The sequence below is a fragment of the Morone saxatilis genome, unplaced genomic scaffold, assembly GCF_004916995.1.
Source record: "Morone saxatilis isolate NCDOM2014 unplaced genomic scaffold, NCSU_SB_2.0 Contig24, whole genome shotgun sequence".
Taxonomy (NCBI): domain Eukaryota; kingdom Metazoa; phylum Chordata; class Actinopteri; family Moronidae; genus Morone; species Morone saxatilis.
Genome location: NW_023339807.1, coordinates 22,788,946 through 22,800,528, shown reverse-complemented (window position 1 = coordinate 22,800,528; position 11,583 = coordinate 22,788,946). Strand labels below are relative to the sequence as shown.

At 42.6% G+C, this 11,583-nt stretch overlaps 1 protein-coding gene across 1 annotated transcript in view; it reads left to right on the top strand.

The window, feature by feature from the left end:
- Window positions 1-37: 37 nt before the first annotated feature.
- LOC118336581 (DNA-binding protein SATB1) overlaps window positions 38-11,583 on the top strand; it is a gene marked incomplete in the record, with an annotated part of 58,244 nt that continues 46,698 nt past the window's right edge. The window contains 1 exon segment of the mRNA XM_035673252.1: window positions 38-172.

Sequence of the window (11,583 nt, the reverse complement as noted above, 5' to 3'; positions counted from 1 at the left end):
CTCCCCCCCCCTCCACCGCCTCAACCATAGGACTTTTGACTTTTTAAAGCAGTTTTTTTTTCCCTCCCACAGAGCAGTTGCCTATTTTTGGATCTCTCGCCGTGGAGCAGTGACAAGAGGTTGTTCAACTTTTGATGGAAAACAAGAGGTCGGGCGACTGTTGACTTTTAAGGTATGGTCCCACGGTGTTTCTCCTCCACGATCTGTCTCTGCTGTCCTTTCTGTCACACTTTTGCTTCCTTCCTTCCTTTCTTTCTTTTTACGCATACGTTTTAAATCACATTTATTTTATTGCATGACTCGTAAAAAGTAAGGTGCATCTCCTCGGATTTAGAAGGATAAATGACTCGGTTCTAAATGAATTAAAAGCAATTTGCAGACCCTATCTTCTAAATCACTTAAAACCCACACAGACCAAAACGTGGCTGCTACGATTTAATATTTCATAAATTAAAAAAAACACACTCACACAGGATGTAAAATGTCGTGCTTAATGGTAAATATAAACGCATGCATTCAGAACTTTTCTTCGCCATCTGATTTTAAATGTGCAGAAACTAGGGCCTGTGTTATTTCTGCACGAATAAGCAAAGCACTCGTGATATCGGCGGGGTTAAGTACATCCATCTCCTCTAATTCATTTAACAACTTATTCAGCGCGCAGCACAAGTGATGCTGCTCCCGACCTGATGGTTTCAGGAACCGGGGACTCTCTCAGTGGTCGACAAAGTTGCTTTAGAGTTTTTATATTTAATAATCTCGGAACATTTGAATTTTTTTGTTGCATTCGTCAGGACTTGCTTGATTTAATTTTAAACAGGCCTTCACTTTCATTTTTGCTCGTTGTGATGGAGTGTGTGTTGACAAATCACAATTGTTACCAAACTGCTGACATGTCTTAACAGAGATGCTGAAGCTGTTGCAGCCCAACTGCCCATCTACTTTTACTACTTTTTATTAGGCCATTAGAGCCACTTCATTTATTCTCTCCATATACTTTAATATTTAATTACGTGTCAACTTGCTTCAACACTTTTATGGCTGTGGCATGAAACACTTTGTGTTACTCTCTAAAAACACACTCCGCTGACTGAGCCCAGCAAGTACAAAAAAATAAAATAAAAATAAATAAAAAGGAGAGAGAAAGGTGCGAGAGGGAAACAAACAGTTAATGCATTTATTGCTTTTCTTTCTGCCTGACTTGGTGTGAGGCAGTCAGATAGATGTGTTGATACAGAAATGTTGTAGTAATGCTGTTTGGTCTGCCTTGTGGTTTTTGTCACAGTGCTGATAAAGTAATTTCAGGTACAACCAGACCTGTGTGTGTGTGTGTAGAGAGAGAGAGAGATAGAGATAGAGCAGTTATGAGAAGATGTATTGCCATCTTTAAAAACTGCGTGGGCACTTGTGTTCTGTGGTTTACAGGTTTTTAAAGGTTTCACTCTCTGCTCCTTTAGAGGGTAGCTGACATTTCACACACAGCCATGGCCGGTGGCTGTCACTCTGGTTGTATTTGTGTATAGATAGAAGCAGTTTGTATTGTAGGTCTAATCTGTCATAAAGATTACATTTGTTAAATTTAGTGAAAATGATCATTTAAAAGAGAGAGTCATATTAAAAACCTGGTGAAGAAGTTTTGCATTAAATCAGAAACTTGATCAGATAATTAAAGGGTAATTATCCTGCTATAATCTACAGCATCCAGTGGCACCGGTTGTTTATTATCTTGCTGTTGGTGTCAGGCTCTGTGTGCTTTACTCACTCACATGCGATTACGAGGTCAAGCATGGCACCTCTGCATGGGAAAAAACAGGTTAGGGCACAGCACCGGCGACTTTTACTCCTTTTATCTTTTGCAGATCTGTGGCAGTTCAAGGTGCTGTGGCTTATCTGGTCAGTAGCTCTGACAGCAATGACACACAGCCCCTTTCCTGTCTCAGGCTGCCATGTGTCACTTCTTGTAAAAAGTCCTCAGACAAGACGAAAGCCTCAACGGCAGCTTGAGAGCGTTGAGACACAACTTCTCGGTTTTACTCCTAGCCTCTGAGCCTTGATTACAACCCCCTTTGTCTTTTTTAAAAATCAGTTTGTGGTTTATCAGAGAGTGGCACAAATAGAAAAAAAAAACAAAAAAAAAAAGGTCACGTCCACAGCGCGTGTCAATCTGTTTGGCAAAATTTCTCCACATAAACTTGTTTGGCAGGAATGATAAGAATCAGAGTGTGAGGACGGCGGCGGCGCTGCGTATGACTGCCGGGTCACACAGATCCAGCAGTAAAGCCTAAACATCTGTCGCAGCTTATTAGTGTGTAATTAATTCCTTTGAATGTGTTCACAGTTCTTACAATAACCCTACTGTGATTTACAATTAGGAAGAGATGCGGGAAAACACCCGAGTGTTTCCACCTTTCTACCTTTCCTCCTGTAACTTACAGGTTTAACCTTGTTATACTCAAGATTCCCCCCCCCCCCTTCGGTTTTGTTTTCATTACAACTAATCGAAACTAGTGCATGCTTTACCGTAGTACCATGATAGCAGGAAATAAGCTTGTAATCCTCAAAAACAGTAAGAATATCTAATTTTCTTTTCCTTTTGAACCCCAGTGACACTTGTGCATTGCAGCTCCTTTAATTGTCACTTCAGGCTGTCGGGGTCAGCTGTGTGCGTAGGACAGGAGGGACGACCAGATCTGTGCATCACCCAGTTAAACCTCCAGCGTAGACCAGATTAGTAAAGCACAATACAGCGGCTGCATGTTGGCGTGCCGAGCCCTCGCTCAGTCTCAGACTAGCAGACGCTAGAAGAGCAGGTTGTCAGATGAGAGCAAGAGACGACGACAAAGTTTGTCCCCGAGACCCTGAGAGACCAATTAGTCCGCACGTTGGAGGCACAGGTTGTGATTTATTTTTGTTGTTGTCTTTATTGTGCAGTGTGCTCTGAGTGATATTAATAATGCTTCAATACTTTATATTTAAAAGTGAAGCGTCAGTTTTATTGCTTAGAGAGGGCCCAACAATGTGCAGGCAAAGTGATGGCGCCACACTGAAAAAGAAACCTCTATGTGTTTGCTTCACTGTCTCAGCTTCGTGTTGGAGCTTTGTATTCCCGCAGCAAAAAAGATGCAGATTATTAAAACCCCCGACTGTTGAGCGTTTAGCTGGGAGTTTAGAACTGGGCTGTGCCTCACTCTGCTGAGACTGATATCTCGGCTAAAACCATTAATCGTCTTTCTTTACCACCTCGATAATTATCGCTGTAGCAAAATAACAGCTCAGCAAACAGTGAAATTATACCTGTGGTAGGGAGCAGAGTAAATACCTGTTTAGCTGCCAGCAAATGTATTTATTAGACTGTCGCCAGTAAATAAGAGGCCTGTCTCGTTTTTTAATGTGTGGCTCTTTGGGGATTCCACCCCTCCACCCCCCCCCCCCTCCCCCCCCACCGCCACCCCTCCTCTGTATGAAATAGCTCTGTTATGATTGCTAATAGAGGAGAAAGATAACAATGATTCCCAGGGAGTTGTCTTTTTTTTTTTTTTGGATGACATGTTGCAACTAGTTTGGAAAAAGAAAAGGTTGCTGTGTTAATAGGGACCGCTGCATTCCAGGGCTAAAAAATGTAAGAAAGCCCCCCCACCCCTCCCTCTCCGACAGTTACAGACATACCACCCTGGGTGAGTACTTAGTGTGTGATTCGGGGAGTTACAGCTCATTTTGTCATTATCTGGAAAGTTCTTTATAAAAAAGGAAAAAGAGAGAGGGGGGAGTAGGGGGGTTATGTTGTCCCAGCATGTTCGACTGCATTTATTCTGGCATATGCTTTGCATACTGTTGATCCAGATTCCTTGGCTTAGTGATAAAAGCGTCACATTGTCTTTGGGTCCTGACAGTCAGCCCCGTTTTCTCAAATGGGTTGGCGTGTCCTCGCCGGGAGATAGAGAACCCAAAGTCCGTCACGTCGGTTTCGTCACGCTTTTACAAAATGACATCGCTCCTATGTTGGATTGCTTTTGTTGTTCTTGTTATTTAGCGCGCTTCATGCTACCATGGCAAATATAATTTAAGAAAGCATATACATTTAAGTTTTCACGATTCAAATCACATTATTACAGGTCTCAACGTATTTTATATATATATTCATTTTTATTTCTTGAGCGGAGAAAAAAAAAACCTTATTGTCTTTTATTCCGATGCTTGTCTTTATCCAATCTGTGTAGGTTTTTCTGAATCCTTTGTTCAGAGAAAAAAAAAGAGAGCGATTTAGAGGAAAGCGCATCCTGCTAAGATCAGGTTGTTAATACCCACCCACATACTCCAATGAAACAATTTCAACACATACTGTATTCTCTCTGTCTCACACACGCACACACACACCCTTTTCCTTATCAACTGTTTTGTTTGTCAGTGGATGGATGATGCATCCTTTGACAAGGGATTAAATATGCAAAGAAAAATATGTAGATAAAGAAGCACATCCTTAAGTCTGCACCTCTTATTCAATACTTCTGCCTAAGCCTCGATATTAAGAGCTGCTTTTCCCCACATGCTCACATCCCATCTCTCCTTTCATCTCAGCGTAGCGTCACTTCTCGCACACTGTGGTGAGTAACACCATCCCATCACCTGCCTTCATTTCTTTAACACTCCCAAGAACTCCCCACAAGGCCGCGGTACCGTGCCCTTCACCGCCTCTCCCCCAGTTCAGGGAAAACCCAGCGGGAACGTGGCAACCTTTCTCACCCCGTCAGCCTGTCCTCTCTCAGTGCCACAAAGCCATCTTCAGTCTCTTTTTCTCTCTCTCTCTCACACACAAACACCCCTGTCTTTCTAACTCTATTAATTGTTTATTTGTTGCAATCCACGAGGCAGAAATTAGAGTTTAATTATTCGGTCATGTGATGACCGGAGTCCAGCGAGCGGTGACAAAAAAAGTAATTTCTTTAAAAACGGGCCCGCCTCTGATGCCCGTTGATTGTTCTATGACTAATTGGTTTTATAATTCGATAAAGGCGAAGAGCGCCAGAGAGGGAGGGGGTGATAAACAAGGCGGTAGAGGGTCCTCTCAGCGAGGGATGCAGTTTTTAATCTCTAAAACTGATTCTGAAGACCGACACGGGCCTGAGCTGACCTGCCTCGGTGCTAATTACGGCCGATGTCGACCTGATGACGCGGAAAGCCGACTGCGGTGTCAGGGTTCAGGCCCAGGCCCCGTCCCCGAGGGCTGAGGCCTTGTTCGACACTTCACTGAAGTGCGCTCACCGCCACTGAGCGGATGTACTTGTGTCTGGTGCGTGTGGCGTGCATCTTGCGTGGGAGTTTTGCATTGTGTACAGTGAACACCACAAATTGTAAGGGTGGGTGTCGAGAGTGGAGACGTGTTGAACGAGGGGCGTGAGTGGAGCGGCTGTTGTCTTTTATACATCACCGAAGGGAAAAAACCAACAACAACAACAAAAAAAAAAAATAACCACCCTGATGTTTGCCTTCGCGGGCGACGCAGAGACCCGTTGAGGCCAACTGGCGTTAGGCCTTCCTGTCAGCAGACCTGAGGTGGAGACCACTCGCTCCGCTTCTATTTCTGTCGACTTCATGTGATTATAAAACAATTAAGCACTTAGGAGTCGACTCTCAGTTCATTACATCCCCCTTGTTCTTTCTTTCTCTCTTTTCTCCCTCCTCCCACACCGAAGTGCGGACATATGAAAATGCAGAAATCACCTTCTTTCACAAGTAATCGAAAGCCACGCTGGCTGTATGAGAGGCTGATGGAAAACATGAAACTAATCTGATTCGGAGGATATGTTCATTATGGAATATGTACACTATCTGTGCTTACCTTGTAACAACTGATGAAGCAATGTTTCATGGTCCTCAAATGTCTTATGAGGGAACATTAATAATCCACCTCAACCCCTTCACTCTGCATTGAACTGTGGTTGTGATTTGTGCAACAGTTGTGCAAAGAGATTTTAAGAAAAGTGCCACTCACACATTGCATTTCTGAGAAAACAAAGAACAAAGTAAGCTGACAAAATGATGACGCATTACGCTTGTAGTTATCATTAGGTACTGAGACTTTCCATATTGTTTTTTGTCAATAACTGTCAGGTAATATTTTGTTCTGCAGTACATATTGACACATCTACCACTAAAACACATTTTGAAACTCATTTGCCCTCATAAGGACCTACAAATACCAACGGCACTGAACAATTTCTTAGTCCCAAAAGTCAAAGTCTCCCTTTTGTGTGAATTCACTCATGATAAAAAATGAAATCGGTAATTGTTTGTACATAAAATACTATCTGCTTCTAAATCTATCCAGTTGTTATGTTCAGATGAGAGATTGATTTGATTTTTTTTTTACCACTCATTTAACTGCTTGTTGGTTTTGCACGGCATCTACTGTACACCACCCTTGTTTTCCTTATTTCACTGTACATGACATCTTATCTGAGCCGAGTTTCATCTGTGCACCCACACTGATGCCGGCGTGTTTTGACACGTTCGCCGACAGATTATTAAATCCTTTGCAGCCTTTAATAATACTATTATGTTTATGTGTGTGTTTTTATTGTGGGAGACACTTGCAGAAAGAGCTCAAAGTCAAACCGGTGACAGCGCTAACCCCCCATGCTGTGTGTGTTCGCTCAGACTGGATGCGCAGACTAATTTGTATTAGTAATCCAAATAATCGTATTAATGCCCATTAGAAGCATCACGAGTGGCGAGCATGAAGACATCACAACACCTACGTACAGTAAGTGATGGCGCCGGCTTCGCCTGACACAGTAAATAAAGAGGCTTCTCGATGTTGAGCCAACAATGATACGTTTTCTTATTCATATTTCCCCCCTTTGTGTGTTGATTATTAGTGTCTTTTCAAGAAATAGACGTAATATTTAATTTCTCCTGAGACATAAACATGTGGTTTAAAAAACAGCATGCCAGATGTGATAGTTTAGATAAGAGTGTTATGGTGAAAACATACAGTACCTGTGGTAATACACACAGTGCAGGGGAAATGTATCTGTGGTGTAATGCTATGACGCCTGACATTTAAATATGAGGTGTCTTTTGTTGCAATTCAGCAGCCAGTCTGTCATGTTTCTCATGTCATTTTCCATGTTTTCTTTACAAATGCAGCCAACAGGCACAAAATCTTGCCTGAACAATTACACTTGTGTACATGCAGAGCGCACCACGTACTGTATCTCCCCAACACAAAGCCGCACGGGCTTGTAAAAACCCACCTTGAACAGAGCTAAATCTGTATTCACCACATGATTATAACAGCACACAGCTAGTATTTTTAAACAGGCTTTCTGTATTTCAAAACCCATTTTTCCCCTCTATTCTGTGTGATACAAAACGGTATATGTTAATTGATAATCAGCAGTGTTGATTCAGTGGTGCATTCAGTGCAAATCTGTGCCCTTCTGGATGTCAGAGGGTTTTCACAGCCACGTCGGTGCCAACCTAGCTGGCAGTGCCGGCACCTGTTGGCGGTGCCAAGGCCTGGCAGGGGTTATCGATGCTCTCTGATGGTGCCCGACAATCACAGTGGAAATGACTGCGGCTGCTTGCGTCATGCCAGATAGAAAAGAGCATTTGCCGACAATGGCTCGCTTTCACCGTCGCTCCTGTTTTCCGAACACTGCTAACTGCGGCCAAGGAAAAGGAAAAAAAAAACAAAACACAAAACCCAGAGAGATAAACGGGAGCTGCAGTGAACATCGTGTAAAACATGTCAACGTGGAAAACATGTCAACATGCAGAATGTTGTGCAACGATGCCGCACAGGTCTAAGTGATGCAAAGTGATCTGCTGAGGAGAAGGTTTGGGTGTGGGGGGGCTGCAGCCTGTCTGTAGCAGTCATGTTACTACACATCACAGTGGCACCAATGAACCTGAACAGTAGGCACATCCTGGAAAAATGAAAACACTCCACAATGCTGCACATACCAGCGACAGATTATCACCTGATTTATTATTCAAATACGATCAAAGAACACACAGTTGCAGGACGATTTCATCCTGTTGAATGTACTATCGTTTAGAAGAGCTCAAGACAGACAGCAACTTCAATATGATTCATTTGTGAATTTTACTTTGTTGAAATCTCTGCCGCATTATTCACAAGCTGAATAATATCTCATGTTGGAATGAATCTCTGAAAATATAGTAATTACTCCACAGTTTGGGTCCTTTATTCAGACACATAGAAGACCCATCTAACCACAGTGCACACCGCAGCTGTGTTTAGTACACAGTGTTGGCAGTTCACTGAAACCCCGAGAATGGTTAAGATAAGAATTGATCACTGAATCTGTGCAGCAGCCTCTGCTTGTGAATTCAAACATGTTGGGGTCTTATACAAGCACTTTCAACAACTCTTCCTTTTCCTGTTTGAAAAAAAAAAAAAAAACCAAACCCACAGACGTAGGACCCTTTTAAAACGCAGCCACCCCCTCAAAACTTACACCTCCTGCAAAGGTGTCAATATTGCAAGACTTTGTTCCATCTCAGGTCCGAAGAGGTGAGTTTCACATTGTATTTGTCCGTTAAAAGCTTCTCCGTTGGCCTTCTGCAGCCAATTCCTAATGCAAGCCCTGTTTTTGGACACGAATGCATTTTGAAATGAGCAAACTTTTGACCTCGCATCGGTGGGTGGAACAATGATTTGGTTTCACAACCAGGGGTTGAATACGAGGTGTGACTTTACTGTTTCTGCTGCATAGTGACACTACACACCATCACTTCTTCCGTGATTGTGTGTTTTTTTTTTTTTTTTTTCTGAATCTGTTCCAGCCCTCTTTTAAAAAAAAAAAGCTGTAAACACCTTTCCGTAAATCTGAATGATTTTCTTCATAGTTGTTTCCGTAGAGTTTTTTTTTTCCAACTGTCGCCGTCACCTGATTGTGGTTCCTGTCAAAAGCTAAGCCGAGGAGCTCAGCGTCTGCGGTGTTGCATTGTTTATGAAACAACAAGCTCTGTGTGAGACGACGTACCATTACTGTATTTATGGTCTCACACAGAGGGAGTATACGAGCCCTGCAAAGATTTAATAGTGAGCAGGTAGTGTTATGTTGCATTTCACATGCACCTGACCTCCACCGTCGGCTCGCAACCTCTGGCTTTGTGTCGCCGTGATACGTGTACACGTTTCCTGTTTTCTGTTGGTTTCCTGTTTTTGTTCTTACAGAACCTGGACAGACATGCTTGTGCACTTTTGTTTGATGTGGATATTGGCCCGATGATCGAGATATCGTCCCACCTTTTGCTTGTTATGCGCTTTTTGAGTTGAATGTTCGAGCTGTGGCACAGTGGGGATGAATTAATGAACACGTCTTTGGTATTAGTGTGACGATGAACTTTGCCTTCACACACTCTTTCATAGGGGCTAAAGATGGAGAGCCAAATACAGCTTCACCTCACAACAGCAGAGAGCAATGGTGCATCTATTGTTACCTGTGTGTGTGTGTGTGTGTGTGTGTGTGTGTGTCCACCAGATATTAGTCCGACCTTTGCTCATAAAGTCAAAGTCAAACAGGTACTATTAGGCCACCGTAAGGTTAGGGACAAACAGCATATAAGGGCCCTTTATTGACAATACCAACAGAGATTACCTGCTCTGATATTTTTGCTCTGGAGCAACAAAAGCCCGCCAGCAGGGAAAGGTTCATGAAATAATTACAAAATAATAACAACAGCTCACACATCAGCTTGAGAAAAACCTCCCAGATTGCTGTTGTTTGCAGAGATTGTGTCTCCTCTCCCGCCCCTCCTCAACATCCCTCCTTTCAGTTCTTCCTCCAGTTCAGGGTTTTTGTTGACAATATCAACAGAGATTAGCTCGCCTTAATATTTTTGGTACAATCCAGTTTGACTCAGTGACACGTAGAAGTCTGCTGCGGAGGTAAATTACGAGAAATAACAGCCAATGTCAAAGATAAACGTTGAGATTTAATGCAAAACATCCCAGCAAACGTTCACTCTTTTATATAAAGAGGAGCGAAACACCTTTTATTAGTTTGCTGATTATATTATGCACTTTATTCACAATGCAATAACTAAATATTAGACAGAGAAATCCTTACAACTTGACACTGAGTGCAGCTGTGTGCTGACAAACCACTCACCTGCAACCAGGCCGGACTACTTTTCCACCTTTAGTGCGCAGAATAACAGACTTTTACCACTTTTTAAGGCCGTGTTAAATATTTATTAGTCAATTCAGAGTGTGCGCTATTGCTAAGAGTTCAATGTGTAAATGAATACCTCCTTAAATATATAAATAATTAAAGTCTCAGTGAGGAAGAGAATGAACTCTACCTGGAAGACATGTCGTTTTCCCACTTGATTAAAGGCAGTAACCACTTTTTAGGCTTTATTATAAGCGATTCCTGATATCAGTTTATAGCATTTATAATAAGAAGTTAGTCTATAACAACGTATTAGTTAGTTAAAAGAAGAAAAGAGGCTCTGAGACATCCCTTTGTTCTGATTTCACACACTGATATGTAAGGGATTCAAGGTTTTTGGTGACAGGAAACACATAAAGGTGTTTTTCTGTACATGTAACGTGTATGTTTGGATTATTTTAATCCCAGGATGACTTCAACTGAGTGGAGGTCAAATAGTTCCCCTTAACTTTGACTATTTTAGACCAAATATTTGGTTAAAACAAGATGGGCAAAATTATAATAACTAAATAAAACACACATAATAAATGAAGGTATGCAATATATGTATGTGTGTGTGTGTGTGTGTGTGAGCATCTGTGTGTACCCGGTAATAAATGCAGGACCGCCTCACTCTAATCAAGCTGATTAAAAATTCCTGCGCGCACAGCCGGAAATCGCACCACCGTCCTCCTCTTGTGTGTGTGTGTGTGTGGTTTCTCTCCCTGTCCACTTTCTCCACTTTATTCGTCTCCGCCAGGACTTTTCCGCCTGCGGAGGAATCTATATATATTTATTAATAAGGGGATTATTTCTCTCTCCATCACACACACACACCTCCTCCTCCTCCTCCTTTTTATTCCCTCTCTCTCTCCCAACATTTTTATTTTTTATTCCCCCCCCCTCTCTCCACCTTATGTTGTACCACGCCATTTGAAATGAGGAGGAGAAAGGGAAAGCACAAGCAGCGGCAGCACCAGCAGCGAGGAGAGGAGAGGGGGGAGTGATGAGTCAATACAACTAATAATTTAATGGGGACAGAGAGAGGGAGAGACGGAGTGAGAGGGGGGGGAGAGAGAGAGAGAGAGAGAGAGAGACAGAGAGGGAGATAATAGAAAGAAAAGAGGAGATCCGTCCGGACGCAATCCCCAAACAACAGGACACATACGCTACTAGTAACAAACGCGGCAGCTCTCCTCTGCGTCACAGCAATAGCCTTTATTTATCCGGCGACATCGGGAAAGTAAACCGACTTTTGAGTGACCCCTTTCCTTCTCCTACTCCTCCTTTTTATTTTTTTATAGCGCGAACCTTGTTTCGCCGACATATTCCGTCAATATCGTTCATCCACATTTCGCCGCGGATCGGCAAGGCCTCACACTAGTTCGGTTGTTAGATC